Source organism: Podarcis cretensis (genome assembly GCF_951804945.1).
Source record: "Podarcis cretensis genome assembly, chromosome: 5".
In the NCBI taxonomy this organism is placed as follows: Eukaryota; Metazoa; Chordata; class Lepidosauria; order Squamata; family Lacertidae; genus Podarcis; species Podarcis cretensis.
In genome coordinates, this window is record NC_137174.1 from 78,867,390 (window position 1) to 78,894,364 (window position 26,975).

General features: G+C 41.9%; 1 protein-coding gene across 26 annotated transcripts in view; it reads left to right on the forward strand.

Annotated features, from left to right (window-relative positions):
- The window catches only part of MBNL1 (muscleblind like splicing regulator 1), a 172,974-nt gene that overhangs the window by 72,086 nt on the left and 73,913 nt on the right, over window positions 1–26,975 (forward strand). The window contains exon 1 of one of the 26 annotated variants that reach the window (XM_079978087.1): window positions 9,275–9,368. The exons of the other annotated variants lie outside the window; for them this stretch is intronic. The gene's annotated coding sequence lies outside the window, so the exon portion shown is untranslated. Of the gene's footprint in view, window positions 1–9,274; window positions 9,369–26,975 lie in introns of those variants that run through there. 26 annotated transcript variants of the gene reach the window in all.

The following is a 26,975-nucleotide window of genomic DNA, read 5'->3' on the forward strand; positions in this document are numbered from 1 at the left end:
GGGTATGGCGCTCATCTCGCTTCAGGCCAAGGGAGCTGGCATTTGTCCATAGACAGCTTTCTGGGTCATGTGGCCAGTTTGACTAAACTGCTTCTGGCGCAACGGAAACCAGAGCTTACGGAAACGCCATTTACCTTCCCACTTATTTATCGACATGCACTGGCATGCTTTCGAACTGCTAGGTTGGCAGAAGCTGGGACAGAGCAATGGGAGCTCACCCCGTTGCGGGGATTCGAACTGCCAACCTTCCAATCGGCAAGCCCTAGGCTCTGTGGTTTAGACCACAGCGCCATCCGCGTTCCTCTAATAAGCATAATACTCAGAAACTTCTGTCTCCTGAAGGAAGGCACCCTTCAATACGTTAATCATTGCTTTAGGCCTTGCTTAGACAAATACCATTACACTGTGGTAACATGTTCTAAGGTTTACATTCATTCACCCTGTATTTTGAGTAGTTTAGTTATTTTCAGGCACTGCACCAGCAAATAGTTGTATATAATCTGGTACTGTGATTAGCTGCAAGCCCTGAATACTACAGAGAAATATATGTTGGTGCTGTAGTTTTGGCCACAGCCCCTTCAGTCGGACACAGTAAAGCAGCTACACGTTACGGCCTTATGCACAGGCTTTGCTAGCCAGACCTAATTTGGATGTGGCAGTGACCCTACCCTGAGGGGAAAGGAGAAAGGTCTTGTCTCTGTCATCACATTGAACTTGAGAGGCTATCAAAAGTCTACAGTACATCTGCAGGAAATCTTTCAGGTCCCCCTCTTCAATTCAGAGTGTTGTCCTTATAGGCGACCTGAGCATCTTCAAAGTGCAGTGAGACTGTGTCTGGCGAGACTGTTGCCCTTTCCTGCATCGAAGAGAAAAGCACCCTTAATTGATCCAGAACATCTGGATCATGAGTTAAAGTATGGGACCCCTGCTTGTGCAGCTGAAATGTTGCTTATACATCAGAGAGGGTGAGAAAGGCCTGCCAGTGGCAAGAGAGGGATGGCTCAGTCAGTAGAGCATGAGATTCTTGATTGTGGGTTTTGGGTTCGAGCACCACATTAGACAAAAGATTCCTGCATTGCAGAGGGTTGGAGTAGATGACACTTTTGGTCCATAATTCTAGGTTTCTGTGGTTCTATGATGGTTCACACCTCACAGTAAGAGTCATTCATGTGGGGAGAAGATCTCAAACTGACAATTGGCTACAACTCCCATCATCCCTGGCTGTTGGTTATGCTTGCAGGGGCTGATGGGAGCTATAGTTCAGCACCATCTGGAGGGCCAAAGTTTCCCCACACCTGATTTTTAAGGAATATACAGGACTCTTAAAATGAATCCCGTGGCTGTCAAGCCTAGTGCTGGTGTTCGTTCTGCTATTGGTTGTATGACACTGCTGTTAGCTGCAGCTCTCGCATGCCGTGTACATCACTTGATAGTTTTGCATTTGATTATTATACATACTTGCAGCTGGCTCCGTTGGAAAGTGTTGTACTTGAGAGGTAAGATAAGATGTGGAAATTCTTTTGTTGCAAGCATCAAACAATTGACACGTGTCTGAAACGTGGGGCATTGTCCATGAAGAGTAGGGAAAATGTATAACTGGGTTAAAGCATGCAGCAGAACTGCCTTGGGTTTACAGATGCAAGCTCATTTTGCTTCCTTTTTTCTGCCTTGGTTTTTCTGAACATTTCTAAGAGTGTCTCTATACTGCATTTCCTAGTTTCGCTTTGTGGCCCTTGCAGCAAGTGGAGGAGTGGGCAGCTTTGGCAAACTTGCCGTTTCATGCATCTCTGACATGATTTATTAATCCTCTTTACCAGATATCCTGTCACTCTCTTGTGTGAAGTCATTGTAATGAAAACTCCGATAGGCACAGCCAATAATGGGAGCGGTGGCTGCATTCGAGTGCAGAGCTCTGTAGCCAATTTTCAGATGTGAATGACTTGGCCGTTGCTATTGAATTTATACCAATAATTGTAATTGCACAGGAGCTTATCCAGGGTACAGCCATGGCTTGTGAGTTACAAGTTGATAATGAAAAGCTAATTTATGTTTTAAACCAAGCGGGGCTGTATACTTACCATGCCGTTGCTTTTATTCCAATACGTGTAGAATTTTCGAATGATAATAGGATATTAGTTTTCCGTCCAAAGCAAACATTGTGCTGCTGGCTAATGATCTCATGTGAACATTAGAAGAGCCCGGCTGGATCAGACCAGAGGTTCATGGAGTCCAATGTTTTGCTTCCCACTACAGCCCTCTAGATGCCTCTGGGAATCCCACAAGCCGGGCGTGAATGTTTTAGGGCTCGCCTTTCCTTGCCCCTCAGCAGCTGTTATTGCAGCCCAGACTACATGCTATGAGTAATGTGTAGTAGGTACTGACATATCCAGATTTTCTTTAATTATTTACAACCAGAGATGGCAGTCAGAGAAATTGTTATCTGGCCTGCAGTTGTATCCATCCCTGCCAGTTGCATTCTTGGTGAAAATTACCTGCGTAGCTAGAAGGCTTAGACTAATAGATGCAATGAGCCTTTATTTCGTTTTTTTAAATTTTGATGGATTTGATCACACATGTCAAAAGTAATTTTGATATGTTTGCAGCATGGTTATTAACACATACACTATGAATATAGTCCTGTATTAAGTCACTAAGAAGTCTTAGTAGCCTGGAGCCTCCGCTGAATGTATGGGGGTCACCAGTGGGACTGTGTATAAAACAGTTTGTTAGCCTATAAAGTAAAAAAAAGAAAAATACTTCTTTGAAAAAGTTATTTGAGTGATATTTTGCACCATATGTTAGGCAGAGAGCCAGGGTAATTAGCTGAATGAAACCCACTCAGTATTACAAATCAGCAACAAAAACAGGATTAGCCCTATTACATTAAAATCAAATAAGTAAGTTGATCTGAGAACGTGAGATTCTGATCCTGCCCATGCCTGGATCTTATTTGTTTGAATCCTATGTATGTTGGCTTAATTCTGATCCTACAAACTATGGTGTAAAGGATTTGGAAATCCTGACATCAGAATGCAATGGCAAATCCAGTTCCGAGTTTTTTAGCCCAGTTTTTTTTTTTTTAAAAAAGGTTACTTCAGAACTGTGTCATTGAAGCTAAACGGATATCTTTTGAGATAACTGCATGGAAGGTCGGATGCTTCAGGGCATTGGCTATGTTGCCATCATTTCATTTTATTGTCATTCTCCATATTATACTCAAGTCAGCTAACGGTACAGTAAAAATTGCATACGCTTTTAAAAAACTAATCTCTCCTGCTTTTCTCTTAGAAAATCAAGATGGCTAACAAAAATTAACAGAATGTAACAATGTAATAAACAAGTTAAAAAAGCCCTTCAGACTTGTAACCAGTTAGTTTATAAAATGCAAATGTTCCATTAAACAACGCATGTGCACAAGGCCACCAACACCTTTGCTGTATAGAAAAGATTCCCAGCACCTTATAAAAAGAGTGTAATGTCTGGACAGTGTCTCCTACAGTAGAAACACACTGTGTTCAGAATAAAATCCAGGAAAAGCAAGCATTATGCATTTCATAATAAATCTTCACAGAATCTGAGTATTACATGTTTACACGTGAATGACAACTTCTCAGCATATCCCACACTTCCAGCAAAACTAAAGGATTGGTTCCGTTCTAACAGCTGAACAAGAGCAGCAAATCTATGAACGTCTCTCTCACACCCTTATCAATAGTTTCACACATAGTGAAGTCCCCTTCCCTCTCTCTGTGTCTGTCTGTCTGGCTCTCCGTCTCTCTGGCTCTCACTTGCAGTGCTTGAAACCTGACTACTCAGTCACAAGGTTCCTGCAAGTTATCTGTACGCCTGGAGTGCCTAGTTATGAATAAACCACCTTTGGTTTAGATTGGAACATCTCTCTCTCCGCCACCTAGTATACATGATGTATGGAAGGACTCTTTCTGCTCATAGGGAGCGACCGAGATTCAGTACATCGGGGGTGGGCAATCTGTGGCTCTCTACTTGTCATCACTGGATAGCAGCTCCTGGATGGATGGCGGTAGTCCATCTGGAGAGTCACAGGTTCCCCATCCCCGCAATGTGTTTTTCTGTAATAAAAATGTCACTGTGGATAAGGGGTCATCCAGAATTCCTTTTGTGCAGTGTTTCAAGGCACAGGCCCACACTTTAAAGCTCTTTAAACACTTTTATTCAAGATAGATGTGGCAGCAGCATGCACATCCATGGAGGAGAGATGAGTTGTCCTCCCCTGTATATGAACCATGACCCCCAGCTTCTATTACAATAATAAGAAGTTTGAGATAAGAGCCGAAATGTTCAGGTACTACTAATCTCATTTTTGTGTGAGAAATTACCCTGTTCTCCTCTTTCATCCCTACCATCACATGTGGCAGAGATGCATGAAACTGAGGTTGCTAATCTCAAGCATCATTTAGGCCTGCACCTGAAACCTGTTGAGTTATGTGGAGTACTGGGAATTATGCAGAGATCAAGCCTGGCAATATCTCTAGCTTCCACTTTGAATGAGAACCAGATGGCGGAATGATAGGCTGTGTTGCCTCTGCCCCTGTTAAGGGCATTGACCACATTGCCCTCCATTCTCTCAGATAGACCATTTCCACAAACAGTCTGAGAAATCTTCAGGGTGTGATTCAATAGAGCCCAGTATTTATCCCTTGTCGGGTTTTTTCTGTCATGGAACCAAAGGCAGCCTGAATGTGGTTCCCAAGAAGTCAGTCAACCAGACCCAGACTTGCTTAGTTTCAGCAAGGTGGTGGCCCAGTGTACTTTTAGACTATAACCTGGGTCCATTCCTTAGGACCCTCAGTGCCTCTGATGGGCAATGTACAGCAACTAATAAATTTAATTCACTCACAACTCCCCTCCCCTCATTGAAGCCCTACTGTTATTTTCTCAGCAGCCATAAAGGAACAAAACCCCATTAATTATACAGTTTACATCTTTCTTTCATTGTTTTCCAATGTTTTGTTTTGTTTTTAATCTTTATACTTCATTCTGCCCTTAACTCTGGGTTGTTGAAATGTTCCCAACTCCTGTTTACCAAAGAGGGTCAAATTTTTAATGTATTAGCTCATCTCTGAGTCTCCCCCCGCCCCTTGCCATTTCCTATAAACTGTTTCTGTGTATTTTATGCCCTAACGAGCACTGATCTTTGCACCTTTAATGACTGATGCTGAAATGCTGTTTGCTGTTTGCCCTGCCACCAGTGTTGCCATTGGTCTAGATCCAAAGTTCCACACACGGAGTTCCTCAAGTGCTGCAGAGCTATTCCCTTCCCATCCATCCATCCTGTGGCACTTTTGTTGTTGTTGTTGTTTAGTCGTTTAGTCATGTCCGACTCTTCGTGACCCCATGGACCAGAGAACGCCAGGCACTCCTGTCCTCCACTGCCCCCCCGCAGCTTGGTCAGACTCATGCTGGTAACCTCGAAAACACCATCCAACCATCTCGTCCTCTGTCGCCCCCTTCTCCTTGTGCCCTCCATCTTTCCCAACATCAGGGTCTTCTCCAGGGAGTCTTCTCTTCTCATGAGGTGGCCAAAGTACTGGAGCCTCAGCTTCACAATCTGTCCTTCCAGTGAGCACTCAGGGCTGATTTCCTTCAGAATGGAGAGGTTTGATCTTCTTGCAGTCCATGGGACTCTCAAGAGTCTCCTCCAGCACCATAATTCAAAAAGCTGTTCCTCAAAACCAGAAAGCCAGAGCAGGCACAGAGGGATGTCGTTGGAGCAATAAATCTGCAATTATTCCTTCTTTGAGTGGAGGTGCTTTCCACTTGTCCTCAGGGTACTCTGGATCTCAACCACTATTTTACTTTCTTCCCATTTTTGTAGAAAATACAGGATAAACCCTTTTAATATTTTCCTCCTGTGTCAACCCCAGTGAATTCACAGTTTGCATTGGTACATGTGCTGGCCCTCACAAACAAACAAAATACTTAAAAAAAATCCAGTTATGTATTTGAATCAGTATGAGAAGCTTATGTGCTATACACACGTGCACACACATATCATGAAATAGTTTCCAAAGTGGGATACAGTGGTCAGCTTCAGCTTTCAGGTGTTAAACTGTAATTAAATAGTTACAGGTAGGTAACTGAAGAAGTGTGCGTGCACATGAAAGCTCATACCAATAACTAACTTAGGTAAAGGTAAAGGGACCCCTGACCAGTCGTGGCCATCATCCCTGACCATTGCTTATGCATCCTGAGGCTGATGGGAGTTGGAGTCCAGGAACACCAGAAGGACTACAGCTTCCCCATATCTGGCACAATGGATCCATTTGAGAAGGATGAGATAATTTAGAAGCATGTTTTGTTGGAGGACTAACCTCTTTCTATATATAGAAGCTTGTATGCCAAAGGAATTGAGATATTAATTAAGATCTCACTGATATCTGATTAATCTTTGGAAAGGGATTTTCTATTTCCATGCCTATTAACGTTTGTGAGGGTGGCATTTGTAACTGTCACAGAAATAAGCCCATTCCCCACTCAATTGCAGGCTAATCAAAGGTTAAGTATTTATTCATTTATTTATTTCACTTAGCATTTTGATCTGCTTCAAAACATCATTTTAATTTCGTCAAACGCTTCCTTGTGTCCTTTTAGAAAATTAAATGAATTAGGGAGAAGAAAAAATTGGAATGAATGATTAATTGTGGATTTTTAAAGTGGTTTGGGGATTTTTTTTCTGTTGAGATCAGTCCATCTAGTTTATTATTTTCTTATGGACACACTTCCTCAAGTTTTGTTTTCTTGTTTATACCAGCTGTACTCTTTGGGCTCTGTGGCTTCATATCATATTCCAGCCAGATATCCATTTTACTTTAATATGGTCACCATCCCATTGAGTTCATAATCTCTTTTTTCAAGCACTGTGGCTGCCAATCCCTCCGATTTGTTTAAAGTACAGTAGTCTCCCTTCCTACTTCTGTCTCACAAAAGAACACACTCTTTATTTTTTGTTTCTTCCAGAACTGACTAAGCTTCCTGTTATTCCACTCCGTCAGATTTTCCCCCAATATTCTTTTCATGTTGAGTCAGATTTGTTTGCCAGCAGATTTCTTCAGAGTTTCCCTGCTATTTCTCCTTTGTATTTCTGCAAGCCTCTTCCATCAGTTAATTTTTATTGGTAGCAGACTTCGCGTCCACCCATGTGTGATTTAGCTGAAGTGATTTCTCTACGTCTTCAGCTGAAACCATTTTTCTATATAAATTCAGTCTGCAAAAGGGGGGGGGGGCACTGAGGAAAAAAAATATCAAACACCCAGTCCCCTGAAGAGATTATTAAACTTTGGAAGTTAATACCTCATATATATCATTTTCACAGTTTTATATACTCTTTCTGTTTGTGTATCATGTAAAAATGGCTCCGGTGGGACAATGGAGCATAGACTCAGAACTGCTTGAAAAGTATCCCCCATTCTTTCGCGCTTATCAAGGACAAGCACAACCGGTGCTATTTTTTTCTAGAAAAAGAGGTGTAGGAAGTCACCATGAACACCTCTTTCGTTCTCCTAGAATGGCAATCACCTCAGAGGTGATGGATCTGAGTTCCGGCCAGTTCCGGCTGAAAAAAAAGCCCTACTCCAAACACAAATAGGGCAAATGCTACATGGATGTATGGGATAGCAGGGTGTATAGTTGGTAGAAACTACCCATGGCACTTATAACATGCTTTTTAAATCAGAAATGGACAGAGGCAGAGCTAGCTGCTCCGGCACACAGATCGGCTCACATGTGGTGCACCTGGGGGCATGGCGTGCCGCTCATGGCGGTGGCATGGTGAGCATCCCACGAGGGCGGACCGCACCCCCTATGCCCCCTTCCTCCGCCAGTGACTTCCTTTCCCTAATATTAAGGTAAAGGGAACCCTGACCATTAGGTCCAGTCATGACCGACTCTGGGGTTGCGGCGCTCATCTCGCTTTACTGGCCGAGGGAGCCAGCGTACAGCTTCCGGGTCATGTGGCCAGCACGACGAAGCCACTTCTGGCGAACCAGACCCTAATATTACTAGTGTTAATTCACATTCCCTCGGCCTAAACCAGGAAGTGGGGCGCCTGTGGCCTTCCAGATAGTGTTGAACTGCAACTCCCATCATCCTTGACCCTTGACTATGCTGGCTGGGAGTTGATGGGAGTTGGAGGCCAACAACAACAACAACTGGAAGGCCCTACCCACGACTAAACTATGGCTTGGAATTATACCTACCTCAGCTAATATTTTCCAAAAACACCCTTAAGAACGGCCATGTTGTCTTGGCACAAAATTACACAAATAGCATGGTAATGAGCACAGTTTGTCTGCTGCTTCTGGCCTGCCATCTACAGTACTGGGATTTTTGTTGTTGTTCGCGTTTTAGTGGAAGTGAGGCGTGTGAAAAAGCACAGAGATTGATTTGATAGCTATACTTGGATCTTAGTGACCTATATTTCTTCTCCGCGTGTTGACCAAGGGGATAAAAAAGTGACCCATTTCTTCATAATTTATATTTATTTTCGGAGAGGCCCTTGCTAACCACCTAGCTGAGCAGCAATGTCAGGCGGATAAAATAACATCAGCGTAAACAAGTTATTTTTGCATGCTAAGGGTGACCATGCAGAAGTGACTCACAGGTCTGCTTTGATGCTTATGACCTAAGCAGTCATTCCCAAGACTTAAAAATAACTTGAGTTTTATAGCACACTCTGCGGAGTAGTGTGTATGTATTACAAGATAGTTTTCACCACCCTTTGACTTTTTGCAAATCTAACCGAAGACTGCCTTAAGCGACTCTTGTGGAACAATATATGTTAGGTCCAAATTATTCATAATATGGGCCGGGGAAGGTGCATTTGCCCTTGTAAACAAGGCATCTGTTCTGCTTACGTTTAAAAGCATGTACCATGTGTGCCCTTGATACATGACCGATGTGCTAATGCTACATGCATACGGCGCATTGCCTTTGCTGTTCATTTAAACACAATTTGCTCTTATTCAAGGGAGTTCAGCCGGTGTAGAAGAAATGTGGGTTTGCAGGCTTCTGCCATCAACCTTTCGGGACAGCAAAGAGCTTAGGCAGAAGCGTAGAAGAAGCAATGGTGGTTGCAATTTGTCTGTAAACATACAAATAGCTTTTATCAGTGTGCATAGTAACCAAGAATGCTTTGGCAAGCCTTCTGCGTGCAAGGAGCCCCCTCTATTGAGTTTGCTGCTGCTGTTGCTGCCTATCCTCTGGCTGACCAAGGAAAAGCTGCTGACCTGGGCATCCTTTGCAGCTGGCTGTACTGAAGAGAGTCAAGACATGAGTTATGGCTGTCTTCTGGATTTTTACCAGAGCAAGGAGCCTTGTCCTCCCTGTCAAAGGTAAGGGATGAAGCTGGCTGGTTGGAAGAACTGGTTGGAAGAACTTAAATAAGCCTTGAGTTAAAAGAATATTAAGTTCCCTGTTCAGGGAAGTTTTTAATGTGTAATATTTTAGTGTATTTTTGGTTTCTATGGAAGCCACCCAGAGTGGCTGGGGAAACCCAGCCAGATGGGCGGGGTACAAACAAACAATTATTATTATTAAGTGCTGATTTATTTGAACAACTTTTACATATTCATCAGCAGACAAATTGAAGTCACGGCACCACCACATCTGCAATATCTTTTTATTTAATGCATTTATTTGACATTGAATGCTTGTTGTTTGTTTTCTAATGAGTGTTTGGTTTAAAATTAGTTGTTCCGACTTCATAAAGCTGCATTGCGTTGTTGTTTTTCTGCGCAAAGTTTCCGTGTACATACAACCAAGTGAACATACAACCAAGTGTACATACAATCAAGTAGGTAAAACAAACCTTATTAAATAAATAAATTAAATTAAAAACATGAAATTTAAAGCAAAGATGGCCATGGATGGGGCTGCTGCGGATTTCCTCTAAAGTCAGTGCTTTGTCAGCTATCCTATTGGCATTGCCATTTTTGTTATGAAATAAAATTAGAATTAAGGCTTTTTAAAAAAGAATATTAAAATAGACAGTTAATTTGCAGCATGGAAAGATTTAATTTCTCTAGCGTTTCTCAGTTGGGGTACTTCAGGAAAACTTAACTACAGTGGTACCTCAGGTTACAGATGCTTCAGGTTACAGATGCTTCAGGTTACAGACTCCGCTAACCCAGAAATAGTACCTCGGGTTAAGAACTTTGCTTCTGGATGAAAACAGCAATCACGAGGCAGCGGGAGACCTATTAGCTAAAATGGTACCTCAGGTTAAGAACAGTTTCAGGTTAAGAACGGACCTCCAGAACGAATTAAGTTCTTAACCCGAGGTACCACTGTATTTTATAAATCAGAATAACATAGAATTGATTTTGGTCTCCAAGTTTGACGTTCTCTTCTTATTTTATTTTATTTTATTTGTGTGTGTGTGTGTGTGTGTGTGTTTGAAAATTTGAAAAAATGCTTACACTGGGCAAGAAAAAGGGTACACAACTGAAAGCTTTTCTGGACCTAAATGCAGATAAAGCATAAATAATTGGTCATGGGGACAGCTTTTAAAGTTTTGTTTCATTCGTATGGCTGCTTATGCGGGGCACTATCTAGTTAAAGTTTCAGTACCATTAAATCCTGTTGATTTTAGTCTGTGCCTAAAGCTGCCCTATTGAAATAAATGAAACAGGCTCCAATTCTAGACACAAGGTTCCTGGGGGTAAAATCTCATTAAATTATATAGAAATTGTGTTATTTTAGGACCTCCTTAGGCATATTTACCCATATGCCATTGTGTTCAATGGTGCTTGTCCCAGGCAAGTGTGCGTAAGATTGCAGCCTTAATAGCTTTTGAAACTTTCAGTTTTTGAAATTTTCTGTTAAAATTCCAGGGTGCCGTTCAGCCAAACCAATATGAATTCTTAAGTCTCTTTGATTTAAGTAGCGGATATGAAAACACAGGCTCTGCTCTCCTGTTGAAATCGCTGGCAATTTAAAAGGGCCCAACACCCCTATGTTTCCATGGGGGGGGGGAGTAGAATCCAAAATGCTTATTTATTTTGTCCTTCTTTGCGTGAGATAGAACAGTCGAGACAATGTGCATAATAACAATTTTGCACAAATTATTTCCTACAGAAATAGCAATGTGCAAAAAAAGAGAGAGTTGAGGTTTGTAGCCTACTGTTGACTTGTACCAGCAGTGAATTTGCTCCTCCAAATGTTTCATGGACCTTAAGGGCTTATACATGTGGCTGTGTAATGTGAATTATAAATCTTGTGTCATTTTTACTGGGTGAACGGAAATGGGTATAATGAACTAAGTAAGCTACCATAAAAGTTAGCTTTTTTTGCGGGGGCGGGGTGTTGTATTACTGAAAAATACAGAGCACAGATATGCTTTATAGCATGTTCAGTGTAAGAATATATATTTCCATGGCCCTACATCTATGAATGTTATTTACTTGGCTTTTCCTGCAGACACAGAAGCACTGATTTTCTTCCACACCATGCCTGAGATAGCGCCTGTTGGTCCCCTGATGTTCTGTTTCCTACATAGCTGCTGCTTTCAATTTACTTTGGCAATATACTGTGTGTGACTTATAGTTAGGTAGCAACCTTTGGTTGTTATTGAAGCAATATGTTTTCGGTTCAGAAAGTTGGCTTTATTGCACAATTCCTAACAGATGTGCATTTCCAGACATCTGGTCGGAGTTTGTTTTACAACCCAGTCATAACCCCCCCCCCAAAAAAAAAATTTAAAATAAAACCCAAAACAAAAACCAGGACCATAATCCAACAAAGGGTTAAGCAAGCTTCAAGCACACTTACAACTCTGTGTTGGATTGGTGCCAGTTGGTTACATTCTGGTGATGCTGAAGTATACAATGTTCTCATTACCCCCATGGCATCCAAAGCATATTATACATTAAATAAAAATAGTCTCTTTAAAGAGCTGCTTTTGGCAAATCCACTGGGTCCAGTGGGATTTTTATTTTTGAATAGCAGACCTCCAAAAAGAGATCAGAAAAGAGTATTGGTAAGTGCTTGTAGAAAAACATGAGCCAAAAGCCTTGGATGTGTACAATTAGTTGTACAATTCTTTGGATTCTGGCTTAAATAAAGAAATAAATCAGTAGACTCCTACAACATTGTGAAGTTTGCAGAATTGTGTGTTTTTTATTGTTAAAACTTTTCTTTTGTCAAAATCCCATTCAAAAACCACTTTAATTTCCAAGACTTTAGGAAGGGATTATTATTATTATTATTATTATTATTATTATTATTATTATTATTATTATTAAATATTTAATACTAGCACCATTCCCGCAAGTTCAGAAATTACCAGGATGTAGTTCTGATTGAAAGGCAGGAAGAACCCAGTTCAAATTTACTTCAGCAGTGGCCTCAAGGAAACTGCTGTTTTCTCAGCCTTGAATTTCTCTTAAGACAGGAATGGGGAGCCTGTGGCCCCCAGATATTGCTAGTGGACCACAGCCCCCATCATCCTTGACCATTGATTGGGCTGGCTGGGATGGGGGGCTGATGGGAGTTGGAGTCCAACCACAATTGGAGGGCCTCTTGTTTTCCTATCCTTGCTTTACAAGGATAAGAATACTAGACTGCCTTATAAAAGATTGCTGAGATTATGATTATTCGTGTGAAGGCATACTTCAAATACTTAAGTGTACTATGCAAATGCTAAATGCTATTATTTTCTCATTTCTTCGTTCCAGTGCTCACTCAGGTATCCAATATCTCCTTTCTTGAAGGAGTGCCAATTGTTCCCTGGTTATTGGGAAATCGAAAGAATGACAGCTTTTTGAATTACCTGTAATAGGAACGATAGCACATGCATTCTTTCTAAGTTTTGCTGCGGGCTTTTTTGAATAATTCTCGCAGCTGTTATTAAGAGGGGGCACTATGAATTTCCAGGCATGTTTTTTGCTTCCAAGGCTAGGTTTGGGGTTTTTACTGTTGTTGCAGAGACAAAATATATGTGAATGAGGCTAATTGTCTGATAGCCCATGGTGTTGGAGGTAAAAATTGAAAACGCCATCAGAATCTAAATCTCCCAAGACATTAAAGTTTGCAAATGACCTGAGTTGTCTATTACAAGGGTCATGGTGATGGGCTCAGATGTTAGCTATTCCCAGCACATTAGTTATCTTCCTGTCATCTACAATGACAGAAAGAAGTGCATCTAAAAGACGAGCGTGTGTACGAGAGAGTTATTTTATGAAAAGGAAACAGGTTGGGCAGGGGGCAAGTGGTCAGTGTGGGGTTCTGTGGGGACAAGCAATTGACATACGCTTGCAATGATGGCAATGACAGAAACCCATTCCAGACATTGAAACTCCAGTGCAGAACAGCACCTGAGCAGAAAGCACAGTTGGACCTTGTAGTGGACCTCCAGCATCAGCACAAACAACCGAACTGTCTACAGGGATGGATATTTTCCATGTGACCTGTAGCCCTAATTGGGCAGAATTACAAGTTGTGCGGAAGTCTTTGCCATTGTAGCTGTACGTCCGCAGCAATGCTATGGATGTCTGGCCAGTGATGATGCTGTGTTCCTTGGTATAGCCAGTTGCTCTTCCTGTGTGGGAGCTCTGATGCATGCAGGCAATGAAGAACTAGGATCAACTCAAGCTGGAGAAGAAAAATGGCCTATAAAATTTATTATAAATAGAATTAAATACCAGGTTGGAACTATTAGTTCATCTGGAGACCAGTGTTAACTGGCAATGGTCCTGTAAAGTCTCAAACAGATCCTTTTGGCTGAAGATGTCAGGGACTGAATTTTGGACCTGGCGAGTATTCAAAACATGTTGAGGGACACATTCCTCAGTGTAGATTAGCTGTACGCACCCACTCAACTCTCTCTCTCTCTCTCTCTTTCTCAGAGGGTAATATAGATTGTGTCTCTCACATTTTTGTCTCCTTTCAGCTCCTTTCCGTTGAAAATGTTTATAATAGGGTTTTGTTCTCCTGCAAGATGGTAGTTTGACATGGTTGCAGGTCCAAATTTCAGCAGTAGGAGCAGAAGAGAGGAGATTCAGAGAGCCATGGCTTTTCAGCATCGTACTTTGAGCAGATGAGAACAAGAATAATGCGCATAGGTGAAGCAATTTCAGACCACCTTATAGTGTGAAGCCACGCCAAATCAAAGCCCTAGCATTAGACTCTGTAAGTCTAGGGCTGCCACTGCAGTTATGTAGCTGATAAAAGCGATTATTTTAGCTGTCTCCTGTTGATGCCTGTTAAATTGTATACTTTCACCTCTCAACAAGACCCTGCCTTTACAGAAGGGAACAGTTGATCCTTCTAGCTGAGAACTAACATCTGCATTGAGCAGTGTTGTGGCGTAACTGTTCGGATGAGAAGGATTTTTGTGTGTGAGTGAATTCTAAAAGAGAATGCAATGTATTCTTCTGCATAGTATTCAAGAAATTCATACAGCGCTTTGGCCCATGCTTTAGGATCTGAACCTGGCAATATATTCTTCAGCTTAATTAAATTTGTTCAATCAATTCCTTTAAAAAATAAAAATGTGTGGTTTGTACATGGCCTCGCCGTAACCACGAAAAGTAGTAATAATTGTTATTCTTCCTTTATTCATTACTTTTACCGAGAATGGTTTCATGACAACTTATAGCAAAAATATAGTACAAATACAACAAACAGGTTTAAAATACAGTAAACAAAACTAAAAGTGATCCCACACTAGGTCTCTCCCAGCCCCATTGTTCTAAAATCTCCCAAGAAATCATGACCGTCTTCTGATTCATATATAGCAAAACGTGTGCATTGTCCTTAGTTATATTTTAAAAGGCATAAATAAATAACTATGAATAATTCTAGGACATTTAGTTCCTTGTAATTTTTTTTTGTCCGTGTGAAAAGTTAAAACTGTCTTGTCCCCCCTTCTGCCATTGCTTTCCCCTTCCTCTGTTTCTTCCCTGTGTATATATATTTGGATCGGAAGCCTCTTGGGGCAGGGACCTGTCAAACCTGCTTTCTGTAAAGCACCATGTATATTAATAGCACTGTAGAAATCATAATGATCTCCTCTGCATGCCCTCTCCCATCCCAAAGCACAAAGCTAAACCGGACCCTAACAAAATTTGCACGGTGCTCAGAACTATAGATTTGTTCGTTCAGTGGAAAGACTAGGTTGATGACATCCTTTCCGTTGTGATACAGTGGTACCTCGGGTTACATACGCTTCAGGTTACAGACTCCGCTAACCCAGAAATAGTACCTTGGGTTAAGAACTTTGCTTTAGGATGAGAACAGAAATTGTGCTCCAGTGGTGCAGCGGCAGCGGGAGGCCCATTAGCTAAAGTGATGCTTCAGGTTAAGAACAGTTTCAGGTTAAGAACGGACCTCCGGAATGAATTAAGTACTTAACCCGAGGTACCACTGTCTAGCCCATCCAGGGACAAAGGATCTCTAGGGTAAGGGGTAGGCAAAGTGCTAATGTTGGCCTCTCAGCTCCAGCCAATGCAGCCTAGTGGTCAAGGATGATGGGAGTTGCAGCCCATCAACATAAGGAAGGCACCATGTTGGCTGCCCCTGCTGTAGGGCATGTGCTATTTGTATGTATAGTGTGGTAGAACAGGCGTTCATCACATTCATGGGTGATCCCCAAAATAAACAAAGGCTAGAATAACAGCTTAGGCTATGTGTAACTCCATGAACTTCACAAAAGCCCCTAATTGGGTTGGAGCTTTTGTTAGGACCATGTTCCAGAACAAACCCTTTTGGACAGCTTTGGAATATAGCACATTGATATATGTCAGCTAAAAAATTACTACGTGAGTAACATAAAGGCAAGCGTATAAAGTTCCAGGACAGTATTTAATGTTCCATAAAAATAAAAAAAAAACCTAGTGTGTGTGAACTTTTGAATAATCTGATGATATACCTGAGTTACTGCACTGCTGAGTACAATGAATTGATGCTATCAAATGCTGAGCAAGTTTTACAAATTCTAGCTGCAAAGCAATAATAAGAGAACTTTGCATTGCTTACCAGGCGATCCCTGGCTTGGCATTTTGAAGTCCCTTTCGTAATCAATATTTTTTTGTGGTCCCTGCGTCGAAAGGCATTGTGTGGGCCAATGAATCTGGACATTCTCACAAATAAGGATAACCATGCATCTTACTAAGCTATCTGGAGGCAACATAACTGAACACCTCAACAACACTAACACCTTATCTGGGAGCAGGGATTTTGATCATTACCCAAGAACGAGCATGCACAGACTGCAGTGTTGCATGTTAATCAAACCCAACAAAGAAAGATCCTGAGTTGGAAATTATGTGCTTCCGATGTGTAGATCATTCACATATGAGTCTGCAGCCAACAAAAGCTTATCATTGCTCTTAATTTACTTCTCATACATGTACAGTCACACTTCGGGTTGAATATGCTTCATGTTGAGTGCGTTCGAGATGTGCTCTGCGGCAACCAGGAAGTAATGGAGCGCGTCACTTCCAGGTTTTGCCACTCGTGCATGCGCAGACGCTCAAAATGACATCACACACATGTGCAGAAGCAGCGAAAAGCGATGTGTGCGTATGCAGACGTGCTGTCGCTAGTTATGTTTGCTTCTGGATACGAACAGGGCTCCGGAATGGATCCCGTTCGCATCCCGAGGTACCACTGTAGTGATTTATTTATCTATGTGGATACAGATATGCAATTTTTGTTGTTGATGAGTAGGCGTGTTCAGACATTCACTTTGCACATTTAATTCACTTATTGTAAACACACATTTCTTTTACTAGTCCTTCTCTACTGGCGACATCCTTTGTGCTTCATTAAAAGAGTTTCAGACCCATAAATGTGTTATGGCAAGAACAATTGAAAAATGAGTATCTGCTTACATCGTCTTTTGTTCAGCTCTTTTGGAGCTTCGGGATACAAAATACAGATGATTACAGAGTATTATCCAAAAAACTGATTTCAAGTCACTCTTTTTTTATACACAAAAAGCATTTCACAGACCCACTAGAAAGATAGCCAAACACAGCTGTGAGGTTGGTTACAACACAGACGTCTGTTGAAACAACATAGTTAATAAGATGCAAACTGTAAAGAAGGAAATTAATTTTGTATAGTTAAAAAAAAAGACAGTTTATGCTAAAAAGTCTATTTGGCACATTAAATTATTACAATATATTTATTTGCCCTTTTTGTCATTAACATATTCCAGGACTAATTATTTAATCAATTCATTCCAAGCTACAAGGAGCAGCACATTTTGCTACTGTAATGACCTTACAATGCATTCGTATTTTGTTGGCACTGTTTCACAGAGCTGATTTTTTGAGTTTAAAGTGCTCCATTTTAGCAAGGAATACCTAAAAGGCCAGCGAATGTTCTGTTTTGTTTTTGGGCTTGTGAATGTTGGTATTGTAGTATCTCATATTAGAGACAGCCATTTTTAAATTCAGCCATAATCCATACCTATGTGGCTATGATTTGATTTGGCTGCTTGATAGGTTAAAAACCATGACTCCAGTCAGCTCTGATGCTGAATGCTAAGTTGCTCAAATGCCTTGTACAGATATTGTTCAGGATTTCATATGTGCGTATTATCAGCCACGCGTCACGTGTCACATTCCCATTGCCATCTATGGAATGGCTTGGATTTTGGATTTCTTTTTGCAGTGGGACCCAGCCCCAATTTTACTGGCAGTTTTCTGGATTTCAGATCATATCTGGCAGCTGTGTGATGAGAAGACCCCTGTGCAACATTGCAGTGCCCAATATGCGCATGCACATGTAATAGATCTTGTGACACAAATATAGAAGGGTTGTTAGATACTAATCTGCAGTATGACTACTACATCTGAAGTTTAGCCAGGGAATCGAATCAGTGCTCAGAGGGATGCCAATAAAAGCCTGCTGGTTATTTTGTACATCCATACCTCGGGTTACAGACGCTTCAGGTTGTGTTTTTTCAAGTTGTGGACCGCCAAAACCCAGAAATACCGGAATGGGTTACTTCTGGGTTTCGGCGGTTGTGCATGTGCAGAAGCACTAAATCGTGCTTTGCGCATGTACAGAAGAGCCGAATCGCAACCCACAGATGCACCGCTGCGGGTTGCAAACACTGCAGGTTGCGAACGTGCATCCCGAACGGATCACGTTTGCAACCCGAGTGTCCACTGTAACCCGTTCCTGCTTTTTCTTCCGAGTTTTTTTGTCCCTTTAGTGCAGTAATATTTGAGAACTGAAAGTCTTAACAATGCCACACATGAAGCCCACCGCAGTAGAATGTTACAAAATCCGTAAGACAGTGTCTATATGCAGTCGTATCTTGGTTTTCAAACAGCTTAGTTCTCAAATGTTTTGGCTCCTGAACGCCGCAAACCCGGAAATAAGTTTTTCGGTTTGCGAACTTTTTTTGGAAGCCAAACATCCAACAGGGCTTCCGCGGCTTCTGATTGGCTGCAGGAGCTTCCTGCAGCCAATCAGAAGCCGCACTTTAGTTTTGGAAGTCAAACGGACTTCCAGAACGGATTCTGTTCAACTTCCAAGGTACGACTGTATTGCTGCTGTTTGACACCTCATAAAATAATGGCCCTGTTGGGAGGAATAATAAGATATATGCTTCCCATGATATGACCAGTCACGAGGAATCAAAATCCAACTTGGCAAAATTTGCAGTTAAAAAGTCTTCCAAGATTCAAGTGGAATAAGGACAGAGAGGAAATGAAGACGTGGATCTGCCAAAATGACACGAAAAACCCCAGCATGCCAGTTCTTGCAACGAATGCCCATATATAACTTGTATCTTCCTTTATCCAATCTCCCACCTGTAGCTTCTGTCTCCCTTTACGGATGTTCTGAAAAGAGCAAAACTGCTTCAGAAGCAGAAATAATGGCTGTCAGTTTTTACTGCGATCCTACTTGCACTGGTAAAGGGATTCTTTTAAAAACGGGTGAATTAAAAGATTCGTGAAATAAAGGCATGTTGTAACAGCCCAAGGCTAAATTCAATAAATGTGACTTGACTTATAAATTGAAAGCAACAGCAGCAGCAGCAGCAGCAACAACAACCTAAATAGAAACAGCTGGCTGTTGGACCATTAAATGAGTGAAGTAATTTACAGCTAAACTGTAGACAGTGGGTAGAATTGTTGATAAAAGAGGGCTGATCACTACCTGCAGCTGGCTGAGCCTTTAACAGTATTTCTTTGTTCACTGCTTCTCACTGGCTGACCCGTACGAAGCTTTAATGATAAATGAATCAAATTTGCCATGTCCTTTTGCTTGATCTGGAAGCCCAGTTACTGTTTTTACTATTAAACTGTTAGTTCTTACATACTCCGGGTAAGGTTCATATAGATTAACGCAGGTCATTAGCCATTGAACTTCATGGTTCTAGATTTTTGTTTTTCAGGTTGCCGAGTGCTGAGCTCTGCGTAATCCCCCAATGGTTTTCCTTTTTTGTTTTTAAATCAATGCTAAAAGAGGGAGCTGTTTTTATCAAAACGTTAGCAGTCTGCAAGATGGTTGGAAAATAGCCAAACAGTAATTCTCATAAAATCAGGGGAGGGGGGTAATGGTGGCGACACAGTAGGGTTGGTGCTGACCTTTAACGCCCTAAATGGCCTTGTCCCATTATACCTGAAGGAGCGTCTCCACCGCCATCATCACTGAGGTCCAGCTCCAAGGGTCTTCTGGCAGTTTCCTCACTGTGAGATGTGAGGTTACAGGGAACCAGACAGAGGGCCTTCTTGGTAGTGGCGCCTACCGTGTGGAACACCCTCCTGTCGGGTGTCAAGGAAATAAACAACTATCTGACTTTTAGAAGACATCTGAAGGCAGCCCTGTTTAGGGAAGTTTTTAATGTTTGACCTTCTTTTGTGTTTTAATATCCTGTTGGAAGCCGCCCAGACTGGCTGGAGAATCCCAGCCAGATGGGCGGGGTATAAATAATTAAATTATTATTATTACTTTAAATACTTGAAGGGCATTCACCTAGAAGACTTGTTCTCTACTGCCACAGATGGCAGGATTTTATATATAATGTGATTAAGTTACAGCAGATTCCAGCTGAGCATTTAGCAGAAACTTCTTGGCAGTGAGAGAAGTTTATCAATGGAACCAAGGGTCTAAGGCAGCGGTTCTCAACCTGTGGGTCCCCAGATTTTGTTGGACTACAACTCCCATCATCCCTGAGTTCTAGCTCAGGGTGATGGGAGTTGTAGTTCAACAACATCTGGGGACCCACAGGTTGAGAAAGGCTGGTCTAAGGGATGGTGGGTTGCCCCTCGCTAGTGGTCTTCAAACAGATGCTGGAAAGTCAGGTTGCAGATGCTGTAAGCTCTTAGCCTCCAGCATCAAACAAAGAGTTGGATTAGACCATAAACTATCCTCCCGTCCTATATTCTGTGGCCACACTTGCACCATACATATAAAGCACAATTATATCACTGTCACAGTCATGACTTTCCTTCAAAGGGTCCTGGGAACTGTAGTTTGTTAAGGATGCTGGGAGTTGCTAGTAAAGGTAAAGGGACCTCTGACCATTAGGTCCAGTCATGAATGACTCTGGGGTTGCGGCGCTCATCTCGCTTTATTGGCCGAGGGAGCTGGCGTACAGCTTCCGGATCATGTGGCCAGCATGACTAAGCCGCTTCTGGCGAACCAGAGCAGTGCACGAAAACGCCGTTTACCTTCCTGCCAGAGGAAGGTATTTATCTACTTGCACTTTGACGTGCTTTCGAACTGCTAGGTTGGCAGGAGCTAGGACCGAGAAATGGGAGCTCACCCCATCGCGGGGATTCAAACCACTGACCTTCTGATCAGCAAGTCCTAGGCTCTGTGGTTTAACCCACAATGCCAGCTGTGAGTTGCTAGGAGGCCCCTATTCCCTTCCCAGAACTACAGTTCACAGAGTTTGGTTGGGTTTGATTTCATTTAATGTTTTCCTCTTTTCCCAGTAGCAAAGTTGAGCTCAAAATGTCTCAAAATGATGACATGAACATTTCAGTAGAAATAAAAATAAATAAATAAATTGTCCAGTAGCACCTTAGAGACCAACTAAGTTTGTTCTTGGTATGAGCTTTCATGTGCATGCACACTTCTTCAGCAACCATTGTCATCATTATAACCATACCAAAAGCACAATAGTGTATAAATAAAACAAAAAAACTAACAAATCTATCAAACAGTAACATTCAGTACATGATGCAAAATTTCAGAAATGATTGCTGAGCACCACCCTTTCCCTGAGTGCAAGAAGGGTTGATAGTTAAACCGCCCTGGGAATTGTAGCTCTGTGACAGGAATGGGGGTCTCCTAACAACTTTCAGCACCCATAACAAGCTACGTTTCCCAAGATTGTTTTATGGTTTGGATTCAATCAAATAATATGAAATCAGAGCTTGGAAAGTTTATTTTGAAAGGAACTAGTTCTAGTTCAACTTTAAAAAGAAATTTCAGTTCAAGTTTATCCCTTTACAAAATGAGCTGGTTTGTGTGAGGAGTTTACAGTCAAGTAAACTTTGCCCTCATCTAAACACACACAGATTGGATAGGGACTAACCATTCACTTGCATGTGCAAAGCACTTTCTGATACGGAAGTGAAAAATAAAATTTCTCCTTGTGAAGAAGGTTGTGTTTTCTTCAAGTAACTCTTTAAAGGGTTCACCAGAGCAGCGGTGTTATTAGGTACCTTTTATTTTTAAAACATTGAGCCTACTTCCTAAGAGTATTACTGGGGATAACTTTTGTGTGATGTGTAGGATTGTACTAGTAATGTCTCAGAACAGCGGTACTGTATTCCTGCTTATCAGAAATTCTCATATATCACTGTGCAAACAGTAAATAACTGGAAGACTTCTAAATGAGGGAGATGCCACAAAAACTCAAAGATGTCATTAGGCGGTCAGTTTATTTTATTTTATGATTATATTGGATCTGAACGAATGCAACAAAATGATTAGGAAACATAAACCTCATAGCTAAATCAGCGTAATAATTACTGCAGTGAAAACAGTGTGCCAGAAAGGAGACTCTGATAGATTGGTTTGGCTAATTTGCAATTTAAAAGAAAACCTTACTAGTACAAATAGTGAGTTCATGATATACTGAGAGGCTTTGATGCGCTGAAATACTTCTGTTTATTCAAAATGAAATATAATGTAGTCTTGCTACCCGTAGGAAGCCCACACGTCCTGCTGTTATATCTAATTTTTTATTTTCTTTTTTTGGCATGGTTGCAGTGGGCAATGTTCAATTATTCATGCTTTAGAAAATATAGCTGTAACCCTGCCAATACTCACACCAAATGAGGACATAAATCAAGAAGTGAGAAAAATATCCCTGAGGTTGCAGTCCTAGTAAGTACCATAAGTAAGGCTGTGTACACACGGCATTTTATTCTAGATCCAATGCACACGGAGGACATGCTTTTTCCACATAGTCCGCACACAAACTAGATCAGAGTTTTCCAAACTAGGGCTGTTGTTGGACTACAACTCCCATCATCCCTAGCTTAGAAGGACTAGTGGTCAGGGATGATGGGAGTTGTAGTCCAACAACAGTTGGAGACCACGTTTGGGAAAGCCTGGTCTAGAATCTTCTGCATATTTTTTTGTACTTTTTGAGAAATTGGTTTCATTCCAAAAATAAAAAGCTCAGTGTGGATTCCACATTACCCCACAGTGTGCCGATTTGGGCAGTCCTGGAAACAGAGAAGATGTATGGTAACTGCATCTGCCCAGTGAAGTTGTGGGTGGGTGGATACCAAGACTGCCATACCATTTCCTTCTTCCTTTACCTATGGCGCATGTGCAGGGCATAAAAGGCATGAGTGATCAAAGGGAGAGTTTTCAAGCGCATCACAAGCAACTACACCCACTCTTGTGGGTGTCAGGATCTAGAACCAACCTAGATTTTAAGTAGCATGTTGAGGACAAGCATGAATGATTCCAAACTGATAAAAGCTACTTATTATTATTTTATTTTATTTTATTTTATTGCTACAAATGGGTTAATATATACATGGCCTGAGTCCTCTTAAAAACTCAGTGGGACTTCTGTGTAAAAGTTCGCAGGACTAGGGGTGTAAAGTAAGAATTTATATAAATACTTCTGGGGGTCAGGAAAAGTTTCTAGAAGAAACAGACCTGCTGTCAGAGGCAACAATACTGGTCTTATTATAGAATGTATGCCTTAGTGTATGCCTTACACTAAGTATGCCTTCTGTGTATGCCTTAGTATCTGACGTTCTAGAGAGACTAAAGGACTCGGAATTCTTGGCAATGAATTCTGAGGCGATATTGACTCAAACCTGTGCTTTAAGTTTGCTGACCCTTTGCGAATGGGTTCTGCAGCATGTCCTGTCAGCTTTCTGAAAGGTGCCAGAGTAATGGGAAGAGGAAAATGAAACCACAATGTAGCTCTCCATTTATCAGTATTTTCTCCATTATGTACATGATCAGTGAAGAAGTGGTTGAGTTGCCAGGGAATAACCACTGTTACACAGAGATCTTTGGAATGATACGGCTGACTGGAACCTTCATAAAACGGTATAATCTGAGGATTTAAGGGAACTTAAATGCCTTCTGGGCCCGCTGGGTATCTGCAGAGAAGCAGAGACCTAGGAACAGCGTAGAGGCTGCATCAGAACTCAAGCAATCTGCAAGTCAATCTGACTTGAATTGATTTTTATAAATGAGAAACATTACATCAATCGGGAAATCTCAACCATTACTGTCATGTTTCTACTGATTAGATCCTTCTAATTTCACTGGTAGAACATGACTTTGCTGAGTAGAACACCTTTTACATACTGATCGCTGGTTGGGAGAGATGTATTTCTAATTATAGTGCCTGGGCTTCTTTTAATCTAATAAACCCACTGTTGCTTTTAACAGCACCGTGAAACTAGCTTGTCTCTTTGTAGTTGTCGCTATATATGTTAGGAAAATAAATTAAGTAAGGCTTATCAGTTTCTTTCCTTTTCTGAATCCACACCTCTGTTTTGCTAGGGACCTAATAGCAGCATTCCATGGACTTCAGTGAGGTGGCCAAAAGTTAAGCAAGTGTTAGGCAGTTAATTGAATAACTGCAGTAGGCAGGATCATCTAGTCCAGGGTTTCCCCTAACTTGGGTCTCCAGCTGTTTTTGGACTACAACTCCTATCATGCATAGTCATCAGGGATGATGGGAAACCCTGATCTAGTCCAACGCCCTACAAGGCAGGGATTTGCAGCTGCCCCATATGGGAATCAAACTTACCCAGGCTGTTTAATTGATTTTAATACTGTATTTTAAATTGTTGTAACCCACTCTGGGACCTCATGTGTGAAGGGCAGATAAGGAATATGATATATAGATAGACAGACAGACAGACAGACAGACAGACAGACAGACAGATAGATAAGTGGTACCTCAGATTACATACGCTTCAGGTTACATATGCTTCAGGTTACAGACTCCGCTAACCCAGAAATATTACCTCGGGTTAAGAACTTTGCTTCAGGATGAGAACAGAAATCATGCTCCAGCGGTGCGGCAGCAGCAGGAGGCCCCATTAGCTAAAGTGATGCTTCAGGTTAAGAACAGTTTCAGGTTAAGAATGGACCTCCGGAACAAATTAAGTACTTAACCCGAGGTACCACTGTAATAAGGGACACAGGTGGCGCTGTGGGTTAAAGCCTCAGCGCCTAGGACTTGCCGATTGAAAGGTCGGCGGTTCGAATCCCTGCGGCGGGGTGCGCTCCCGCTGCTCGGTCCCAGCGCCTGCCAACCTAGCAGTTCGAAAGCACGTCAAAGTGCAAGTAGATAAATAGGGACCGCTTACCAGCGGGAAGGTAAACGGCATTTCCGTGTGCGGCTCTGGCTCGCCAGAGCAGCGATGTCATGCTGGCCACGTGACCCGGAAGTGTCTCCAGACAGCGCTGGCCCCTGGCCTCTTAAGTGAGATGGGCGCACAACCCCAGAGTCTGTCAAGACTGGCCCGTACGGGCAGGGGTACCTTTACCTTTACCTTTACCACTGTAATAATAATGTGGGCAGAGCAAATGCATTTCTGTACCGCTTGCCCCCAATACACACACCTCTTCAATCTTCATCTAGCCATGCAAGAGATGTTATCACAGTTCAATGACAGCTTCCAGCCAGGCAAAAGTCCTTTTAGAAGTATAGAGATCATGTTCAGTGAGAGGTGTGGGCTTGAGGAAAAAGACATGGTTTGGGGGAATGGCAAGATGGCTGAATAGAGAGGGCTGAAGTACCACATTTGCCCTGCAGGACTGATGTTCCTGAACCTGCCCCTAAGTAGTCCTTCTGAATCTGGAAACTTCTGGCACAATAACTGGGTTAGCTTTCGATATCTCACATACAAATCTTTCAAAATTATCCTCCTCTCTGCCTGTTGCACCTTGCGAATGCAGCCACGTGCCTCCATTTTCATTCATTGCCTTGTTAAGAGAGCGCACTTCTTTCCTTTCGACAACATGCCTATGGGAATCTGGTATCCATAGCTGGCCCGGGTACTGAATAGTTCCCACTGTACATGCTGCCAAAGAGCAGCTCCAATCGATGGCAATTGTGACGTTCGTTTTCTTTTCCGAGGGACACCTGTCCAACTCATTTCACACTAGTCATCCAGCAGCTATTAGGAGCAAATGACTGTGAGTGCAAAGAAGTGGTTGATCGTGGGCGGCTTCCAAACCCAAGCCAAGCATTTGGTGAGCAGAGAGGCTTAAAGTGCTCTGCCTCTGATTCCATTAATGTTCCATACAGTCAGAGGAAAAGTCTCATTCTTAGTGATTTTGATACCACTGTGACTTATTTTTGAACTGCACGGTGTTTTGTTGGGCGGCTCATACTTCCTTGTTCCCATGATGGTGTGCATGATTTGGAATGATTATTTCTAAGGCTTCTTGTAAATGAATGTATAACACTTCAAGCCTTGCTTGAAGTGGTTACCTGAAGTTTAGCTTTCTGACACATGGTTTCTGCATTGTCTCCGCAGACCTGGGTTCTCAAACCTGCGTTGGCTGAGATAGCCTGACTGCAGGAACAGAGGATAGACTACACTAGCAAGGGAGAACCCATGGGAGAAATGTTTATTCCCCCTTAATGCTCAACAATGGTCTCTTGTAAAAGGCCCCACTGAAATTAGTCCCTTCCCTAGGTGGGTTGGCTTTCAGCTAGGGAGGGGATTTTAAAAGCAGCTTGAGAGGAGATTTGGGTGGAATCTATACACATATAAAAAAACGTTGTGAAAATGCTTTAAAAAAAAAGTTTCGGAAAATATATTGAATTTGCCATAGCTCACCATCTCCATCTAGTGTCATAGTTGTATAATGCACTGTGCAACACACTTCAGATGTTTTGCAGCTGTATAGCTGAGCCCATGCATTTAACAGATGGGGTTAAATCAGGGTTAGACATCCCCCTTCTTCCTGCTCATTCTTCCCCATAATTGCCCCCGTAACAGTCTTTGTACTTTGTATCATAACTAATGCGTTAACCATAAATAACTTATTTAGGTTCTGATCCTGCACAAACTTATCGTCTATGGAACAACCACCTTGCGCGGTCCCAACACTAACATCTTTTTGGCACCAGGCAATGGCATCCCTTTCCCCCCAAGAATTCAAGTGTTAATCTCCATGCTGCATGGTATTGATTTTGAAACATCTACCAGTATTGTATTTTATTTTGTAAGCTGCTATGTGACTTCCATGTAAAGCAACTAATAAGGACTAATAAGTCAAATCACCATCATTGAACTGTACTATTTTTCTTGAGCAGTCCGGGCTGCACTCAGTGGGACTTGCAGCTGAGTAAGCATGCATAGGATCACACAGCTAAAGTCTTTTTTTGTAGGAAAGTGGCTTTTCAATATTTGAAATATATATATGTGAAATATTTGAAATAACAAAGCTTGAGCAGCTATCAATACCTTAATCAAGAGACATTTATATTTGCTTTTTGTCTCAGTTCCCAAGTATTATAT